At 40.4% G+C, this 17776-nt stretch overlaps 3 long non-coding RNA genes across 6 annotated transcripts in view; all 3 read left to right on the top strand.

The window, feature by feature from the left end:
* Positions 1-14282, top strand: part of LOC135095290 (uncharacterized) — a 103392-nt gene extending 89110 nt beyond the window's left edge. The window contains exon 5 of the long non-coding RNA XR_010264223.1: positions 13787-14282. This is a non-coding gene — a long non-coding RNA (uncharacterized LOC135095290). The remainder of the gene's footprint in view (positions 1-13786) is intronic.
* On the top strand, positions 631-12144 carry LOC135095289 (uncharacterized). Of its 4 annotated transcripts, XR_010264220.1 has the most exons (6): positions 631-771; positions 1325-1425; positions 8281-8371; positions 8822-8987; positions 11026-11114; positions 11589-12144. It is a non-coding gene; the product is annotated as an uncharacterized LOC135095289 (long non-coding RNA). The 4 variants fall into 4 exon arrangements; XR_010264221.1 differs by lacking the exon at positions 1325-1425 and having other exon boundaries at positions 753-771; XR_010264219.1 differs by lacking the exon at positions 631-771 and having other exon boundaries at positions 794-1425.
* LOC135095291 (uncharacterized) lies at positions 3454-7852 on the top strand. The gene is made up of 2 exons (XR_010264225.1): positions 3454-4135; positions 6059-7852. It is a non-coding gene; the product is annotated as an uncharacterized LOC135095291 (long non-coding RNA).
* Positions 14283-17776: the final 3494 nt, after the last annotated feature.

Raw genomic sequence — 17776 nt, forward strand, 5'->3', positions numbered from 1 at the left:
TAAGAGTGTTTCTGTGGTTCTAGTTACAGACTGGTAAGGTCTCTACAGCATCAACGGGAGAACCAGTCTTGAAAACCCGGGTAATTATTTCTGTGGCCTTTGAAAATAGTCTGGTGAAAGAGCAAGGCCTTTCAGAATACAAGCACATAACCTTGCTTCATGAAAAACAAGTGCATTCATGATACCTAAGACTGCCTTGCTACATTCCCCCAGTGACTAATGTATCTTGTTTTTTTCTTTATCTCGTAGCATTAGTCTGTCTGTCATTGATGAAAACACCCGCACTACATGTATTACGTTATTTCATTAGTCTCAAGTCGCTATTTCAAGTCTATATAAGCCTCAATAAATACGAGAGCTGTGGTGGTGGTCTGCTTCCCGTCTGCCAATCAGAGCGTTCTATTTTTCCGTTTTCTTTCGTATTCTTCGTAAAGCTCACGCATCCTTCATTTGTCGTTACTTCTTGCCTCACAGAGTATTGGTAAGTGTCTTCTACTGGTAATAATAACCGTGATTCTATTATTTTGTATCATTACAAGTAGTATTGCGAGAGTGGCTCCGTTCTTAGTGACAATTACCTCAGCACAGCCTTCACCAATCAGCGCCAAGTATTCAAGTCACGTGATACTCTCTCCTCGCCGTCTCCTCAGCCATTCACCCTGCGCCCGCTGACGTGACGAGTCCCCGGTTGTGTTACGGCGGTGAAGCGGTTTTGCGTCTGTCCCTGGCGGGCATGTTGTGGTGGACTGCGGTGTGGAGGGAGAGGTGGATGTGAGTATGGCCTGGTGGTGGATAGGGAGGAGTGGATAGTGGAAGAGAGATGTGGAGAGTAGGATGGTGGAAGGGGGAGGTGGAGGTGGCTATGGCGGACGTGACTGGGTTGAGGTGGTGGTTGTGGTGGTGTTTGGTATGGTTGGAATGGTTGTAGAGGGTGTTGCTAGTGATGGTGAACGTGACTGGCTTATGTTAAAGGTGGTTGTGGTTGTTGGGGATGGTGGTGGTTGTGTGACAGTGGTGGGTGCAGCGGACGCAACGGTGTTGTGGTTGTTGGGTGTGGTTGAGGATTACGATGGTGGTGGTGGTGGAGGTGATAGGTGGCGGTGGTCGTAGTCGGAGCGGGCTAAGCGGTGGTGGTGGTGGTGTAAAAAGGTGTTTATCGGACGGAGTGGAAGTGGTGGTGGTGGCGGTGATACGATTATCAGGGATGAGAGAGAGAGAGAGAGAGAGAGAGAGAGAGAGAGAGAGTGTGTGTGTGTGTGTGTGTGTACTCCTATAATCAGCAAATTGCAGTCACTCGTTCGCTTGTTTCACCTCCCTGTTTCAGGCCTTCTCTCCCCTTCCCTTCCTCCCCGCTCCCTTCCTAACCTGCCCGCCACCCTCTCCCCGCTTTTTCCTGCCTGTCCTCCCCTGCTCCTCGTGTCCCAGGTGAGTGTTGCCTTATTTGAGTCAATGTATAATGGTTTTTATTTGAGATTGAAGCTCCACACGTAATGAAAGGTAGTAATCTGTGGTTTTGTATACTATTATTGGACTATTTATGTAAACTTACAATAGAAAATTAATTCTATTAGGAAATGTGTGCATATTTAAACAATTTCATCAATATAATGACCTGTGTGATGTGACGTCAGTGAGAGAGAGAGAGAGAGAGAGAGAGAGAGAGAGAGAGAGAGAGAGAGAGAGAGAGAGAGAGAGAGAGAGAGAGAGAGAGAGATTGACAGCAAATGAAGCAGTATTTTAAATTTCCTGGCTCTGATGATGAATGTTATATGACTGAGGCTGTAGTTAAGTAAGTTGAGAAGCTGAGCAGATAAATATGAGTACACCACCTGTCTGTCTGTCCGTCTTTCAGTCAGTCAGTCAGTCTGTTGATGAAGGAATGGTGGAGAGACCAATATGTGTCTGTCTGTCCGTCTTTCAATCAATCAGTCAATCTGTTGTTGGATGACTTCTGGAGAGAGCAGTCTGTCTGTCTGTCCGTCTTTCAATCATACAGTCAGTCAGTCAGTCAGTTGATGGAGGAATGGTGGAGAGACCAATATGTGTCTGTCTGTCCGTCTTTCAATCACACAGTCAGTCAGTCAGTCTGTTGATGGATGACTGGTGGAGAGAGCAATCTGTCTGTCTGTCCGTCTTTCAGTCACACAGTCAGTCAGTCAGTCAGTTGATGGAGGACTGGTGGAGAGAGCAATCTGTGTCTGTCTGTCTACGTGATGCTTCCCTCCGCCGTTTCATTATGTAGACAAAATACATGAAAGGGAAATATTGGTCTTATGGACAGGTGTGGTGGTGGTGGTGGTGGTGGCGCCATTAGTAGTATTCAGGTGTCATACCTGTAACGTAATAAGGAATGAAGGCAGGACGTATGCGATGGCAGCTTGAAGGTAACAATTGGTGATGGAAGGTGGTGGTGGTGGTGGTGGTGGTGGCAGGGGCTGTGAGGGCTGCCTGTTACCACCACCTTCACTATCCCAAGCGCACATCTCTCGCTGACCCTTCGCTCCCCCGTTCTTTCCCTGCCCTCAATTAATCCCCCCCCCCCTCTCTCTCTCTCTCTCTCTCTCTCTCTCTCTCTCTCTCTCTCTCTCTCTCTCTCTCTCTCTCTCTCTCTCTCTCTCTCTCTCTCTCTGCAGACGAGTGCAGTTGTGTTTTGAGTCAGTTTTTCTAAAGTTTGTGAAGTGGTTGGCGTGGGTGGCAGGGGCGTGGAGGGCGTCACGCTGGTAGTGTAGAAAAGAAAGCGAGAGAAAAGTGATGCGTCACTGGTGTTTAATACCTGAGTGAAGTACTGGCGTCGTAAAGACCATTTCTGTCCATTGTGATTTCTGAGTTTAAGTAATGAGGCTTTGTAATGGGTCGTTTATCATTTATTTTATTTTTCACGTGGACAAAAATTGTGCTTACTTTATTTATATATATATATATATATATATATATATATATATATATATATATATATATATATATATATATATATATATATATATATATATATATATATATATATATATATATATATATATATATATATATATATATATGTTACAGTCAATACCTGAATCCAGACAATTTGTAAAGTGACTTATTTTTTCAGGCAATTTGTGAACTGCCTAACCTAACCTAACCTAACCTAACCTAACCTAACCTAACCTAACCTAACCTAACCTAACCTAAGGTTAGGTTAGGTTAGGTTAGGTTAGGTTAGGTTAGGTTAGGTTAGGTTAGGCAGTTCACAAATTGCCTGAAAAAATAACCTAACCTAACCAGGCAGTTCACAAATTGCCTGAAAAAATAAGTCACTTTACAAATTGTCTGGATTCAGGTATTGACTGTAACATATATATATATATATATATATATATATATATATATATATATATATATATATATATATATATATATATATATATATATATATATATATATATATATATATATATATATATATATATATATATATATATATATATATATAAAAGGAAACACAATTTTCCTCCACATCAAGTTGTCATCAAAACTTGCTCCATTCATTCCATTGCCAAACTGAGACCATGTACCCTGACACATTAACAAAAAAATAAATAAATAAAAAAAATAAAAAAATCCCTTCACCTTTCTCTACTGAGAGAGAGAGAGAGAGAGAGAGAGAGAGAGAGAGAGAGAGAGAGAGAGAGAGAGAGAGAGAGAGAGAGAGAGAGAGAGAGAGAGAGAGAGAGAATGGTGGCCAGAGTAAGACGAAGGAGAAAGCAAGTTAAAGAAAACAAATGGAAAGTGAGAGAAAAGCAAGAAAATACAGATGAAAAGAAAATCTGCGGTAAAAATGCACCGCTGAAACAAAAACGAATAAGAAAGTGTAATGAAACGATGAGATAATTTTGTGTTTTTGTGAGCCCGCAATTATGCTGCACCCACCCTCTACCACTACTACCACTACTACTACTACTCCTACCACTGCAATTTATGAGCAGTAGGTGACAGAAACGAAGAAGCGCAAACACCTGGAGATAGGTGAGCTTGATAGGAAGTTACAAGTAGAATATGAAGCAAAACTCAAAGACTCACTGAGAGAACTTGAGAGGACTGTGAAGAACAACTCAAGAACATTACGCCCTAAGTGGACGACCTGTACGAGGCCAAGGTGAGAGTGAGAGTGAGAGGGGAGTAGGTAGGTGACGGATTTGAACTGGAGAAAAATTAGGGTGGAGAGAATTGAAGGTTGTAACTTCTAGGGACATTGGGAGGGAGTGAGAGAGTGAGAGGGGAGTGGGTAGGTGACGGTTTTGGACGTTAGAAAGACTACGGTGGAGAGAGTTATATAAAAAAAAAATGGTGTTATATTAAGTAAAATCAGTCAATATTTAACACGTCAGGCGCCACACGCACCACCGCCGTTACATTTCAGACTATTCAAAGTTGCCGTGTGTACCACTGGCCCAACATTTATCACTTTTCTTCCTTTTTTTTTTTTTAACAATGAATTCCATTAAATAACGGGCAAAAATGAAACGCAAATCTTTTAAACAAATGTTGATTATTAATTATCATAATTTTTAATGAGGCAAATATAATAATGGTAAAATAATGAAAGTATCTTTTGTGAAGTGACATTGTAACTGGTCAAAATACAAAGGTGGAACTCTAAATGTTAATAATAAAACTTGTCTCAGTCACGGCTCAACATATAGATGTAGTATCCTACATCTATATATTGTTTTATTACAAAGCAAATCTGTGATTGCAAAACAACATAACATTTTTACCTACTCTTATTGAAATCATTACTATCATTTCTTGCACAAAGGAGAACTTTTCCTGTAACAAATGAAAGCCTGTGTCCTGTTTGCAGCTGCACAAAGAAAAGGCTTTATCCTTCAACATTCATATAAACAGCTTCTTCATTCCTTGTGTAGTGAAAACAGTGACTCAAGAAATGATTGCAGCAAATGTGTGAAGGTCGCTATTGATGGAGAGAGTGCTTTCTTTCAGAACATGGGAGGCATACATGTACCTTCCCATCACACTGATCACATACACTCTTCACTCTCCTACCTTCTCAAGCTGCACTTGTCCGTCCTTCATTCACACTAAAGATTTGACAGCGCCCTCTGCATCTTTTTCCCGCTCTTCTAGAGTGACCTTGCAATCCAACAAGAAAATGGTGTTCTCTTACCTCCCAGAGAGAGAGAGAGAGAGGGAGGGGGGGCTACAATAGCCCCCCTCCCTCCCCCTCTCTCTCTCAGTTTGTCTGTCCGTTTCTTTTTTTTCTATTTTGTTTAATCTACTACTACTACTACTACTACTACTACTACTACTCGTACTACTACTACTAATCGTACTACTACTACTACTAATCGTACTACTACTAGTACTACTCGTACTACTACTACTACTTCTACTACTACTACTACTACTACAACAACAACTACTACTACTACTACTACTACTACTACTACTACTACTACTACTACTACTAACACATCTACTACCACCACCACCACCACCACCACCACCATCACCACCACTACTACTACTACTACTACTACTACTACTACTACTACTACTACTACTACTACTACTACTATCACCACCACCACCACCACCACCACTACTACTACTACTACTACTACCACCACCACCACCACCACGAATACCACCACCACCACTACTACCACCGCCACAACCACCACTACTACCACCGCCTCCACTACTACCACCGACACTACCACCACCACCACCACCACCACCACTACTACTACCACCGTCACCACTACTACCACCGCCACCACCACCACTACTACCACTACCACTGCTACTACCACCATCACCACTACCACTACTACTACCACCACCACAACCAACACCACCAACACCACCACAACCACCGCCACCACCACCACCACCACCACCACAACAACAACAACCACCACCACCACCACCACCACCACTACTACTACCACTACCGCTGCTACTACTACTACTACCACCACTACCACCAGTACTACTACTACTTTTACTGCTACTACTACTACTACTACTACTACTACTACTACTACTATTGCAGGTGACCCATGAACTACCTCTAACAATGGTGATGAAGAACCAGAAGTGGGTTGTAGGTGACGAGATAACTATCCCAGGTCATCCCGGAAGTGGCGAGGTGACCCCATACAGCTCCACAAGGTCGTGGAGGACACCAGACATAGCCACGTGGTCGCCTACACTCAGCCATCCACCTCACCTGCCCCAGACTGCTACCCGGACACCATCCAGCCACAAGAACCCAGATAAGCACTTCCGGGGTCCTTGGTTGTGGTTAGCTAGCTAGTTTGTTTAGGGGTCACTTGCTGTACATAGGAACCCTCCTCGGTCTGATGCTATTTTTTTTATTTTTATTTTTGAGGTGTAACGCTGTGCTCTACGTGAGAGTGATAGTGTTTATCTTTATTTATTTATTTTTTTTCCTGAAGACCAGTTCTGATGTTATCTTGGAGGTTAACGGAGAAGAGTTCTTCACAACTGTGTTTGTTGTTTTATTTTATTTTTTTATTGGTCACTTTTTGTTTTTTGTTGTGATTGTTATTAATTTTATTTATTTGTATTGAAATATGTGAGTGTGAATGCAGCACAATATATAAAGGTGTGCATTCCAGAGTGAAAGGAAGGCGTGCACAGGGTAGAGTGCACAGGATGCAGTGCCTTGTTTTTATCACCAGACCTTGATTGACTGAAGCAAATGAAAACTTTGGTGTGAGTACCTTACAAAGACACTTGACAATACTAATGTCACCTCACCTCGTGGTTTCACCTTAAACCTACAAACATTGGCTGGACACAAGGTCATAGAAATAATTTATTCTCATTTATTCTCATCTTTACAAATTACAGTCTTTACACATCAAAGTAACTAATCACCTTTATTCATCCACTTGAGGGGGTTGAAGGATCGCTAATCCCATATTAAATTGCCTGTGTTCAACTCGCCTCTCCTCCCTCATTTATTGACCAATTCATTTAAAAAATATTTTGATCAGGAAGGTTGCAAGAAGGATGTCTGCTATCTTTTTTTTTTTTGTACGATAAGTTTTTTTTTCAATGAAAAAGTAAAAAAAAAACTGTGTCAAATATTTACTTTCAAATATTTGTCAGAAATCAAAATCAGTTACAAACAAAAATGACGACAGCAGAATTTGTTCGCCTCTCACAGCTGGATAAGCCGCAATGGCCCATCTGTGTGTAACACTAATAACAACGGAGATCATTTTTATATGCCAAAATCCGCCATTTTAAGTTATGTCAAAGTTTAAGGGATGACTATAATACACCTATTGCAGCTAAGGACTTGAAATTCACATGATATATACATCACAATATGTTGAAAAACAGATATAGATTAATTTAGTTACTACGATCGGTTTTGTACATAGGCCTAAAGTAATTCATGATTTCACCCTTAATTACCCGGGGGGGAGGGGGGAAGGCGGGTGAAAACAATTTTTGTTATATTTCGACTTTTAGATCAAAACCAGTGTTTAACTGTTTGAAATAAATAAAATATTAATGCAAAAGATATCTAATGCAGACACATTGACTATTTCCTAGATTTACGGAAAAATATTTATCTCATTTTTCGTATATAAATTTGAAAAAAATAGTTAGACCTAAAATTACGTACTCTCTAATGTTGTACGCAGCAAAAGAACCAGAGATATTCATAGGAGACTGAGGAAGAACGGGTACGCCAGAAAGAAAAAAACAAAAAAAGTCATGTCTCGCAGCGGGCGAAACCGTGAAATTTCATAACAGAAGACCTCATTACATTAGGGGATATATATATATATATATATATATATATATATATATATATATATATATATATATATATATATATATATATATATATATATATATATATATATATATATATATATATATATATATATATATATATATATATATATATATATATATATATATATATATATATATATATATCAAAACATTACATATATAAAAAATGGGAAAAAAAATGTAGAAAATAAAAAAAAAAAAAAAAAATTCATATCCTGATCGTACAACGACACCCTTGATGCAAAACATGTTTGCGCGCCTGACGATGTTAAGACACACGACACACACTTCCCTTGAGAAAAGATGGTAGCCTTCACGAGTGTCTTACTATTTCTTTGCAGAGCCCCTCTTCTTGATGACGACGCGTACACTGTCAGCTACACTTTGCAGTGTCTCACTTAAATTTTTCTCTATCTTTGTATCTCTCCATTTCAGATAAATTGTTATCTTTCCAAGGGTTGAGGAGAACATGGTCGTAGTTCAAGTGAAGCCACTACAGCCACTCCCTGACAAGCCTTCCACACCGGTGAGTGTTGTTCAAGCATGTATTAGTATTGCTAATTCCTTATTTCCTAGAACATCTACCACTATATAATGGCAATGTCTTTCCAACACAAATAACGTCAAGCAAAAATAAACTCTACACTAACTAAGTGATGAAAAACGTAGCATCATCCGCTGCACAAAACAATACAGCAGCGAAGTGACACTGCCAGGACTTGAACCAACACCTGCCTGCCTCACTGACACCTGCCGTGGTGCCAGGGAGTGAAGAGGCCTGTGCTGCCACCACGCTGAGAGAGGGAGAAAGAGAAGAGCATTAGAGAGGAATGACCGTGGCAGGAAGGATGGTGTGTTAGGTGACTGGTTCAGACAGTGACGGTGGACAGAAGAAATGCTGGAGAATGATTAAACCACAGGTGGTTCATGTTGTAGTTGTTCAAGATTTCGAAGAAAAATTTTTTTTTTTTCCTAGACAGACAGTGGCAGCAGACACACAAGAGACGATGGTGTGGTGGACAAGAAGATGCAGGGAGACAGCAGACAGAATGGAAGCTACAGATGAAAGAAGAGCAGGTCAAGCCATGGCAGCAGACACATAGACAGACAGATTGGATAAGAAAGAAGTATTATTTAGTGAGGTAAGGAACTGTACAACCCTTCACGGTGCTGACTACTTGATAGCAGAGGTGGTTCATGTTGGTTCAGGATCTGGTTTGAAGCTGTTACGTGAAAAGAACATTCTGAGGAACGAGAGGTTGTATTGTCACTTGTCAACAAAGTGGCAGAGTATTGCTATAACATTTATAGCCAAAGCTGTACCAGCTGCCTGAGTGTGTCATGTCCATTGTGTACTTAGTCACCTTTGTCATGTCTACGCTAGTGGAGGAGAGGGAAGAACAAACCTTGAATCGTCCAGGGTTAGAGTTTTTAGCAAAGGTTTGAGCGAAGAGTTCAGCTTTAGAGGTAGATGTGATAGCAGTGGTGCCATCTGGTTGAAATAAAGAAGGGAAAGGAGAAGCAAAGTTATTATAGATGTTTTTGGGTAAGTGCCAGAAGTCACGAGGGAGAGTTAGATCTTGAAACGTTTTGACACTTTCTGTTAATGAAGGAGTTTTTTTTTGGCTAATTGGAGAAGAGACTTGGCATGGCAGAAATGTAAAGTGCATTAGATTCCGGTGATGGAAGAAGGCTTAAGCACCTTTGGTGGGCCACCTCTCTATCATGTATAGCACGAGAACAAGCTATGTTAAACCAAGTTTAACTTTGGAAGGTTTAGGTCGAGAAAAAGAGTGAGGAATGTACGCCTCCATGCCAGACACTATCACCTCTGTTATGCGCTCAGCACAAAAAGACGGGTCTCTGACACGGAAGCAGTAGTAATTTTCCAAGGAAAATCAGCAAAATACCTCCATGTTCCCCCAACTAGTACAGGCAAAATGCCAGTGGCACCTTCCTTTTGTGGGATCCTGAGGAGGGATTGGAGCGATAGGACAAGATACAGATATGAGACTGTGATCGGAGGAGCCCAACGGAGAAGAAAGGGTGACAGCATAAGCAGAAGGATTAGAGGTCAGGAAAAGGTCAAGAATGTTGGGCCTATCTTCAAGACGGTCAGGAATACGAGTAAGGTGTTGCACCAATTGCTTTAGGTCGTGGAGAATAGCAAAGTCTAAGGCTAGTTCACCAGGATGGTCAGTGAAGGGAGAGGAAAGCCAAAGTTGGTGGTGAACATTGAAGTCAGTCTCCAAGAATTAAGATCTCTGCAAAAGGGAAGAGAGTCAATGTGCTCCACTTTGGAAGTTAAGTAGTCAAAGAATTTTTCATAGTCAGAAGAGTTATTTGAGAGGTATACAGCACAGATAAATTTAGTTTGAGAGTGACTCTGTTGTCGTACCCAGGTGGTGGAAAACTCGGAAGATTCAAGAGAGTGGAAAGCAGGTTAAGTCATTGCGCACATGAACACAGCATCCAGCTTTGGATCGAAAATGAGGATAGAGAAAGTAGGAGGGAACAGAAAAGGGGCAACTGTCAGTTGCCTCAGACATCTGAGTTTCAGTGACGAAAGGATGATGAAGCTTAACAGAGGAGAGGCAGTGTTCTACAGATTGAACGCGAATGTTGCAGAAGTTTATGAAGAAAAACTGAGAGGGGTATCAAGACATTTAGGGTCGTTACCAGAAGAGCAGTCTGATCCGGGGACAATTGTGGTCCGCTCACCAGATGGGGTCTCCGAGGCTGGTGTAGGAGTATGTGTGTAATAATTAGGTGCTGGTAGTTGTTTTGTGTGCAGGAAGAGAGATATCTCCATGACTATAACGTTTGGTACGATTGAAAACATCCTTTGGTTTCCACAGATATGTACACACTAGTAGTAACAGTTTTCACCTGTAGCACCAGAAACAGTCTTCCTCACACGAACCGTTTTACTGCCGGGACTTGAAGGCTGATGAAGCAGTGCGGCGGAGGTCACGCCTCTCAGAGTGTTTATACTTGTTGTCAACACCGCCATAACTAATACAAACTCTTTAGTGCAGGTAGTTAAATAACTGCAATCATTGTTCCAGATTCCTAAATTCACAAAGTGCATAAACTCATTCCAAGTTTTTATTGCAGATAATTAAAGTTTTAGTGAAATAATTATTCCTATTCCTAATGTTGTGTGGTGCATTATCTCAGACAGGACCACTGGAAGCTGTCAGAGTGCTGTGGCACGTGGCAAGAACCAAGTGTTCAGGAGCACACACTGTCCCTTCACCAGTCAGCAGGTTACGAAAAACAATGCAGTATTTTGTTGAGTAATCAAAGTAATAAAATGTAAATGATAAAATGTCAGTACTGATTTAGAGTGTCACACTCCACCATGGCAAAGACTGCCGGCTGAGTAATATTCAAGTTGTATTAGTGAGACTCTACTCAATGTTAATTATAAGGCAGGTGTAAAAAAAAATAGTTAAAAATGTATCATAGTACAAGAAAATGACAGTTCAAAATGTAAACATATCTTTAACAAGTAGACTTGAATGGTCATTAAGTAGTACAGCAGACCCTTCCTACAGTAAATTCACTATTATTTGTAGACTGGCCTTATTTGTCTCTCATTATTTTACTTTTCTCATTATTCTGTCTTGTTTTATCATCAATACTTGAGTGCCTTCATTTATCTCTATTATTGTGACTGTTTCTCTCATTATGTTGCTGATGTCTACTCTCATCATCTGACTGACTGCTCGCCTTCACAGGTCTGGGCGGCTTGGAAGCCTCACTACAAACTGAAGACCCGTTCACTTGAAGGACACAGTTGGAGTCGGACACAAGATCCAAAAGGGAGTTATTTTTAAACGAGAGCTTCAGGCAGAAAATTCGAGTGGATTTTCAACTCTAAAAATAACTTTTTTGGGGGGGATATTTTGAACCTTCTTTATCTTGAAAAATAACTGCAGATATCATGACTCTAGCTGGAAATTGACCTGAGCAATGTAGGGTTTGCTGCAGTGAGATTACCAAGGCACGAGTGTCTGGGATTTAAAGATGATGGATATGTGTCCTGTGTGCTGCTGTGCTGGGAGGAGAGGAGCAGCAGCAGTCGTGGGGCTCTGTTGCTGCTGTCACTGGTGCAGCTGTTCACTCCTGCAGCTACCTTCCCTCAACATACTGTGTCTTCCCTCACCTGCAATGAACAACTATGAACAATACTTCTCCTGCGATGAGGAACAGTGAATAACACCTCTCTCTCTCTCTCTCTCTCTCTCTCTCTCTCTCTCTCTCTCTCTCTCTCTCTCTCTCTCTCTCTCTCTCCACAGTATGTCCCCCACAGTATGTTTACAAACCCACAGTGACTCTCCACAGCCCCTCACCAACAATTGTCTCCTTCACACACACACACACAAATGTTAGAATCTTGTAGTGTCTACAACAAGGAATGGAACCGAAATCGACAAGCCAAATTTTCTTCCAGCCTGCGTGAGTGTAGTGAGGCTCAATGTGTGTGTACAAGTGAAGAATATATATTAGATGCTTGACTCAAAAATATGAGGCTTACACAAAAATACAGGACACAACTTGAGTGTGGTGAGTCAAAGGTGAGTCAAAATGCTCAACTTTGAATTAACTTACAACAAAAACTAACTAAATAAAACACACTATAAAGAAATAATCTCATCAATTAACACTGAAAAAAATATATATATACACCAACACAAAATAAATAAATAAATAAATAAATGAAGACTAAATAAAGCAAATTAATCTGAACGCTAACAAACAAACCAACATAGTCGTATATTTTTTAACACTACGGTGAAGAAAGATAATGAAGCTTTAACATTGAGTGAGAGAGAGAGAGAGAGAAATTTGTGGTCTTCCTAAATCTCTCTCTCTCTCTTACACAAACAATAAAAAAAAAAAGTAAATAAACAAAATACAAGCAAATAATAATAGCCGTCCACACCAATCCACATACACCAAGCCATCCCAATCCAGCCAATCACGAGCCAGCAGCAGACACACCGAGAGGATTGGGAGAAAGAGGAAAAAGAAAAAAAATGAAAAATAATGGATACCGGGAGAATAAGAAAAGAATAAGAAAAAAAATGGCGAATCAAGAGAAAAATGAGAAAAATAAAGGAAAAAAATACGAATAAAATCAAAAGGAACAAATGAGGGAAGAGAAAAAATGGGGTGAGGAGGGGAACACTTAGGAAAATAAACCAAACAATAGGGCATTACATTGTGATTACGTATAGCAGGGATGGATTATGAGAGAGAGAGAGAGAGAGAGAGAGAGAGAGAGAGAGAGAGAGAGAGAGAGAGAGAGAGAGAGAGAGAGAGAGAGAGAGAGAGAGAAAAGAGAAGAGATCTGCTCAGGAATTTAATTTTGTGTTGGTGGTTTACGCTCTCTCTCTCTCTCTCTCTCTCTCTCTCTCTCTCTCTCTCTCTCTCTCTCTCTCTCTCTCTCTCTCTCTCTCTCTCCTTACAACAGTTTTGTTTTTCTGTTTTCTCTCGCTCTTATCTTTCATTGAGAGAGAGAGAGAAAGAAACATTATTATTACACACACACACACAAACACTCTTTTCATAGATAAGTTAACGCTTTTAATAATATATATATATATATATATATATATATATATATATATATATATATATATATATATATATATATATATATATATATATATATATATATATATATATATATATATATATAAAACCCTTTCTTTTTACCTTATCTATCACAATAACCCTTTTCTACCTCCTATTCCTTCCCTTCCAAATGAAACCGAACCATTAAGAAGTATCACTTGCTTCTCTCCTGTAACTTAATGAAACGCTCGAACTAATTCATAAGGTGCGCAAAGGAGCTTAATTAATAAACAGGAAAGATTAAAAATGCATTGTGGGGAAAAAAAAGGTGAAATATGAATGAGTTTGAGGAAAGGTGTGTGTGTGTGTGTGTGTGTGTAAGGTAATGAGTTTTTTAACTGAAGAATGTAAGGTATTGGATCCGAAAGCATAAGAGATTGAACGCCCTGAGTGAAGCGGTTACAGGTGTCTATTGTTCCCGTGGTTGATATACTGAGACAACTTGTTCGCCACCTTGCAATTAGAGACGTGGCAGTGAGGCTGGTAGATACCTATCAGCGTCAGCATTTTTAATTGTCTGCGATTTCCTGGGGCAAAGGGGTGTCTTAGCTAAATTTGAAATCGATGTGCAGGAAAAGTACAGCATGAATTGCTGCACAAGTGTATCTAAAATTAAAAACATAACCCTTAATATTAATATTCATACTTACTGGTGTATAATAAGGCTTTGTTAATTGAATTATAAGATAAAACTAAAAATAGGTAATGATTTTTTTTTAAGTAAGTATGAACAGTAAAAATAAAAGGATGTTGATTTCGGCTTGTGCATTTTATCTGGGAATGTTGAAAAATATCAGATATCACTGATACGTCCTGTATATGAAAGTAATCAGTGAAATAAAAAAAAAGAACAGCACCGCTGGCGGACGTACGACGTACTTATCTTGATCATGATTCTTCAGTTAAAAAAAGCGCCGCACGCCGTTAGGAAGGAGTGTAAAGTGTAAACAATAGCCTCTCAGTTCTGCCGATACAAAGGCCTTTACTTTGCTTTACTATATCCAGAATAGGGTATAGCTCGTTCTTTCGGGAATTTTCTTAATTCCGCTGTAGTCCATGATTGTGGCGGTGATGTATCCATTGTGCAGGGTAGTCGAGTAAGCGTGGTCCTGTGTTTTGGTTTGCTCGCTGCCCAAGTACCCGAAGATAGTGATCGTACCGCAAAAATAAAGTCTCTGATACAAAATTATATTTTCTTTACATTAAATGGATTTGCCTGTTGTTTAGTACATGAAAATGCAAGTATATATTAGTATACTTCCATTGAGGTCAGTAGAAAATTACAGATTGCCTGCCTTGATACACTTATAGGCTCTTTTAAGAATATCATCTGAAATTATGAATAGAGGCTCAAACAATGTCATGTGCTGTCAGTTATCACGAAATTAATTGACTTAAAATTTAGACGCATTACTGTGCAACGATACACCTTTGTAAGCTTGTAAAACCTTGCCCCAAAAAATATTTATTTTCCGGCGAGAATTAAAAATTCTGGCGCTATCTGGTATCAAAACGCTCACTGCGACGTCTCTAATTTCCTATACAGGGTGTAACGCGAGTTTCTGCAAATACTGAAAGAGGTGAAAGTACGTTTAATTCTAAGTAGAAAATGTTCTATGCACATATGCATTTTAAGGCTTTGTTTACCCATCAGAGGATTTGAAAATGTACGGGACTCGCGGGTGTGCTCTGTGAAATGACGGACACACGGTTGTATTGTCGCAGCCTCGGAGGTGCCACTTAGTCATATTACGAATGGTTTAATATTACATTATCTTATAACAAGACAAATGGGATTACAAAGCATGTAATTTACCGATAAGCGTTACAGGACAACATTATTGCGGTGATTAAAAGTACTTCTGTAAAATGCTACGCGGCATCATCAAAGCGAGGGAGGAGGGCGGGTGGGTAGCCTGCCCTTGCGACCTTGAAAACAGCTGAGAGACGATGCCACGTAGCATTTTACAGGAGTACATTTTATCACCGCAATAATGTTGTTGTGTAATGCTTATCGGTAAATTACATGCTTTTTTATATCATTTGTCTTGTTATAAGATACTGCAATATTCCACAGCCTGCAAAAAATAACATTAAACCATTCGTAATTTGAACAAGTGGCACCTCCGAGGCTGAGACAATGCAGCCGTCTGCACTTCACCTCACAGCTACACGCAGGGCACAGCAGCGAGTCCCCTACATTTTCAACTCCTCTGACGCACGTCGCCCACCACCAGGGTCAGCGGGCGGACATGATGCAGAAGAAGGCGCGGGAGCCAAAGTATTCATCCGCCGTCCACCGCTCCCCGTCGCTGAGAAAGCTGCTCCTTGCGTCACAGCTGAGGAAGAGAGAGGCGAGGGATAGGTCACTCCTGCAGGAACACCAAGTAAGAACGAACGCCAATAGACATGGCCACTCGGAGGGATACAAAGGAAAAAACAAGAAGTAAAAGATAAGGACCGGAGGTTGAAATCGCTCACACATGAACAAACAGTAATAGATAAGAGCACGGAGTTTATTTAGATCACTCACAAAGAAATACAAATGAAGAACAAACATATCTAACTTGCATTTTGGTTCTTCCGAGGCTGTCTGTGATAAAGTACACTGAGCAATTTGTAAAGTGGATGTAGGCTGGAAAATGCAAGGATGCAGGCACGGTGAGAGAGGGAGGGAAAGTGAGAGGGAGGGAGGAAGAGAGGCAGAAAGGAGGGAAGGAAGGAACGTAGGAGAAAAGAAAGGAATAAATAAAAGCAAAGCCTTCCCCACCAAAAAAATAATTAATTAATAAAATGAAATAAATAAATAAATAAAAGTAAAACGGAGAAAAAAAAAGAAAAAAAGGAAGGTATGAACAAAAGGAGAGGGAAAGGAAGAAACGGATAAGAAAAGGAGAGAAATCAAATGAAAGAAAGGAAGGCAGGAAGGATAAAAAAAAAATGAAATAATGGAAAGGTAGAAAACGAAGAAAGGAAATCAAATAAATACAAAAAGGAAGGAAGAAAGAAAGAGGAAGGAAAACGATGCCATAAGTAATGAGAGAGTTAAACCAAAAAAAAAAAAAAAACAGACAAGACTTGAATAGAAGAGAGAGAGAGAGAGAGAGAGAGAGAGAGAGAGAGAGAGAGAGAGAGAGAGAGAGAGAGAGAGAGAGAGAGAGAGAGAGAGAGAGAGAGACTAGATAAATAACATCCGAGAGTGGTGAGCATGGGGGAGGCTGGAGGGTGGTGAAGGAAGGGGACAGGGGAATGGATGAGCAGGGCAAGGCAGGGAAGGAAGGAAGAGCAGTGAAGGGAAGGAGGAATAATGATGGAAGAAAGGCAAGTGAGGGAAGAGGGACGGTGTAGGAGGAGCAGTGAAGGAAGGAGAGCCAGGGGAAGTGGAGGCAGTGAAGGAAGGAGAGGGGCGTGGAGGAAGAATAGGGACGTTGTTGTAACCCAGCAAACAACAAGAAATTAAACATGTAACAAGAAACAAGAATGAAACAAAAATGAAGAAATGAAAAAGGGAAACGAGAAGTAGAAAGAATAAATGAGGGAAGAAGATGATAAAAACGACAGCAGGTATCAAGAAGCTATCACCACCCTGACAGATAAGAGACGAGACGTGACCACCGTGGAGAACAACAAGATGCGGTGAGTCATGACAACACTAACAGAGCCGGAGATTAGCACAACATTACAAGAAGAGGTACTCAGGTGGCCATCACTGAATTAGTATACGAGGGAAGCAGAGGTCACCGGAAACAGGTGACATGGACAACACGGACAGCCGGCACACCACAGGAACCGCCGCCTCCTTGTTCCTGATTAGAAGATGCGATTACCAAAGTAACTCGAGAATGAATCTTATTGAAAGTTAAGGAAAAATAAACTGTGTGATCGAAGTACGGGGAAGATAAATATAGTTACTTGAAAATGGATCTTGCGGAAAGTATATGAAATTGAACCATATGACCAAAGTATGAGAAAATAAATATATTTACTCGAAAATGAACCTTATTGAAAGTTACAGGAAAATGCCGCGAATGATCGAAGTGGTGGAAAATAAATGTTATAGCAACGGAAGCCTTGTTGGGGCAAAAGGTCGCTCTAACATCACGCGTATATTACAAGGTGTAGGAGACGGGAATAGACAGAAACAGAGAGAGGGACAAGCTAGACACAGCTGTCAGACCAGAGAGGGTCAGGATGGGCAAGCCGCCTGTCGCAGTACCAGTAAGTAGAGCCACACAGTTGTAATGCAGTCACAGTAAAATGTGGGTGTTATATATTGACAGAGAGG

The sequence above is a fragment of the Scylla paramamosain genome, chromosome 48 (assembly GCF_035594125.1).
Source record: "Scylla paramamosain isolate STU-SP2022 chromosome 48, ASM3559412v1, whole genome shotgun sequence".
Classification (NCBI taxonomy): domain Eukaryota; kingdom Metazoa; phylum Arthropoda; class Malacostraca; order Decapoda; family Portunidae; genus Scylla; species Scylla paramamosain.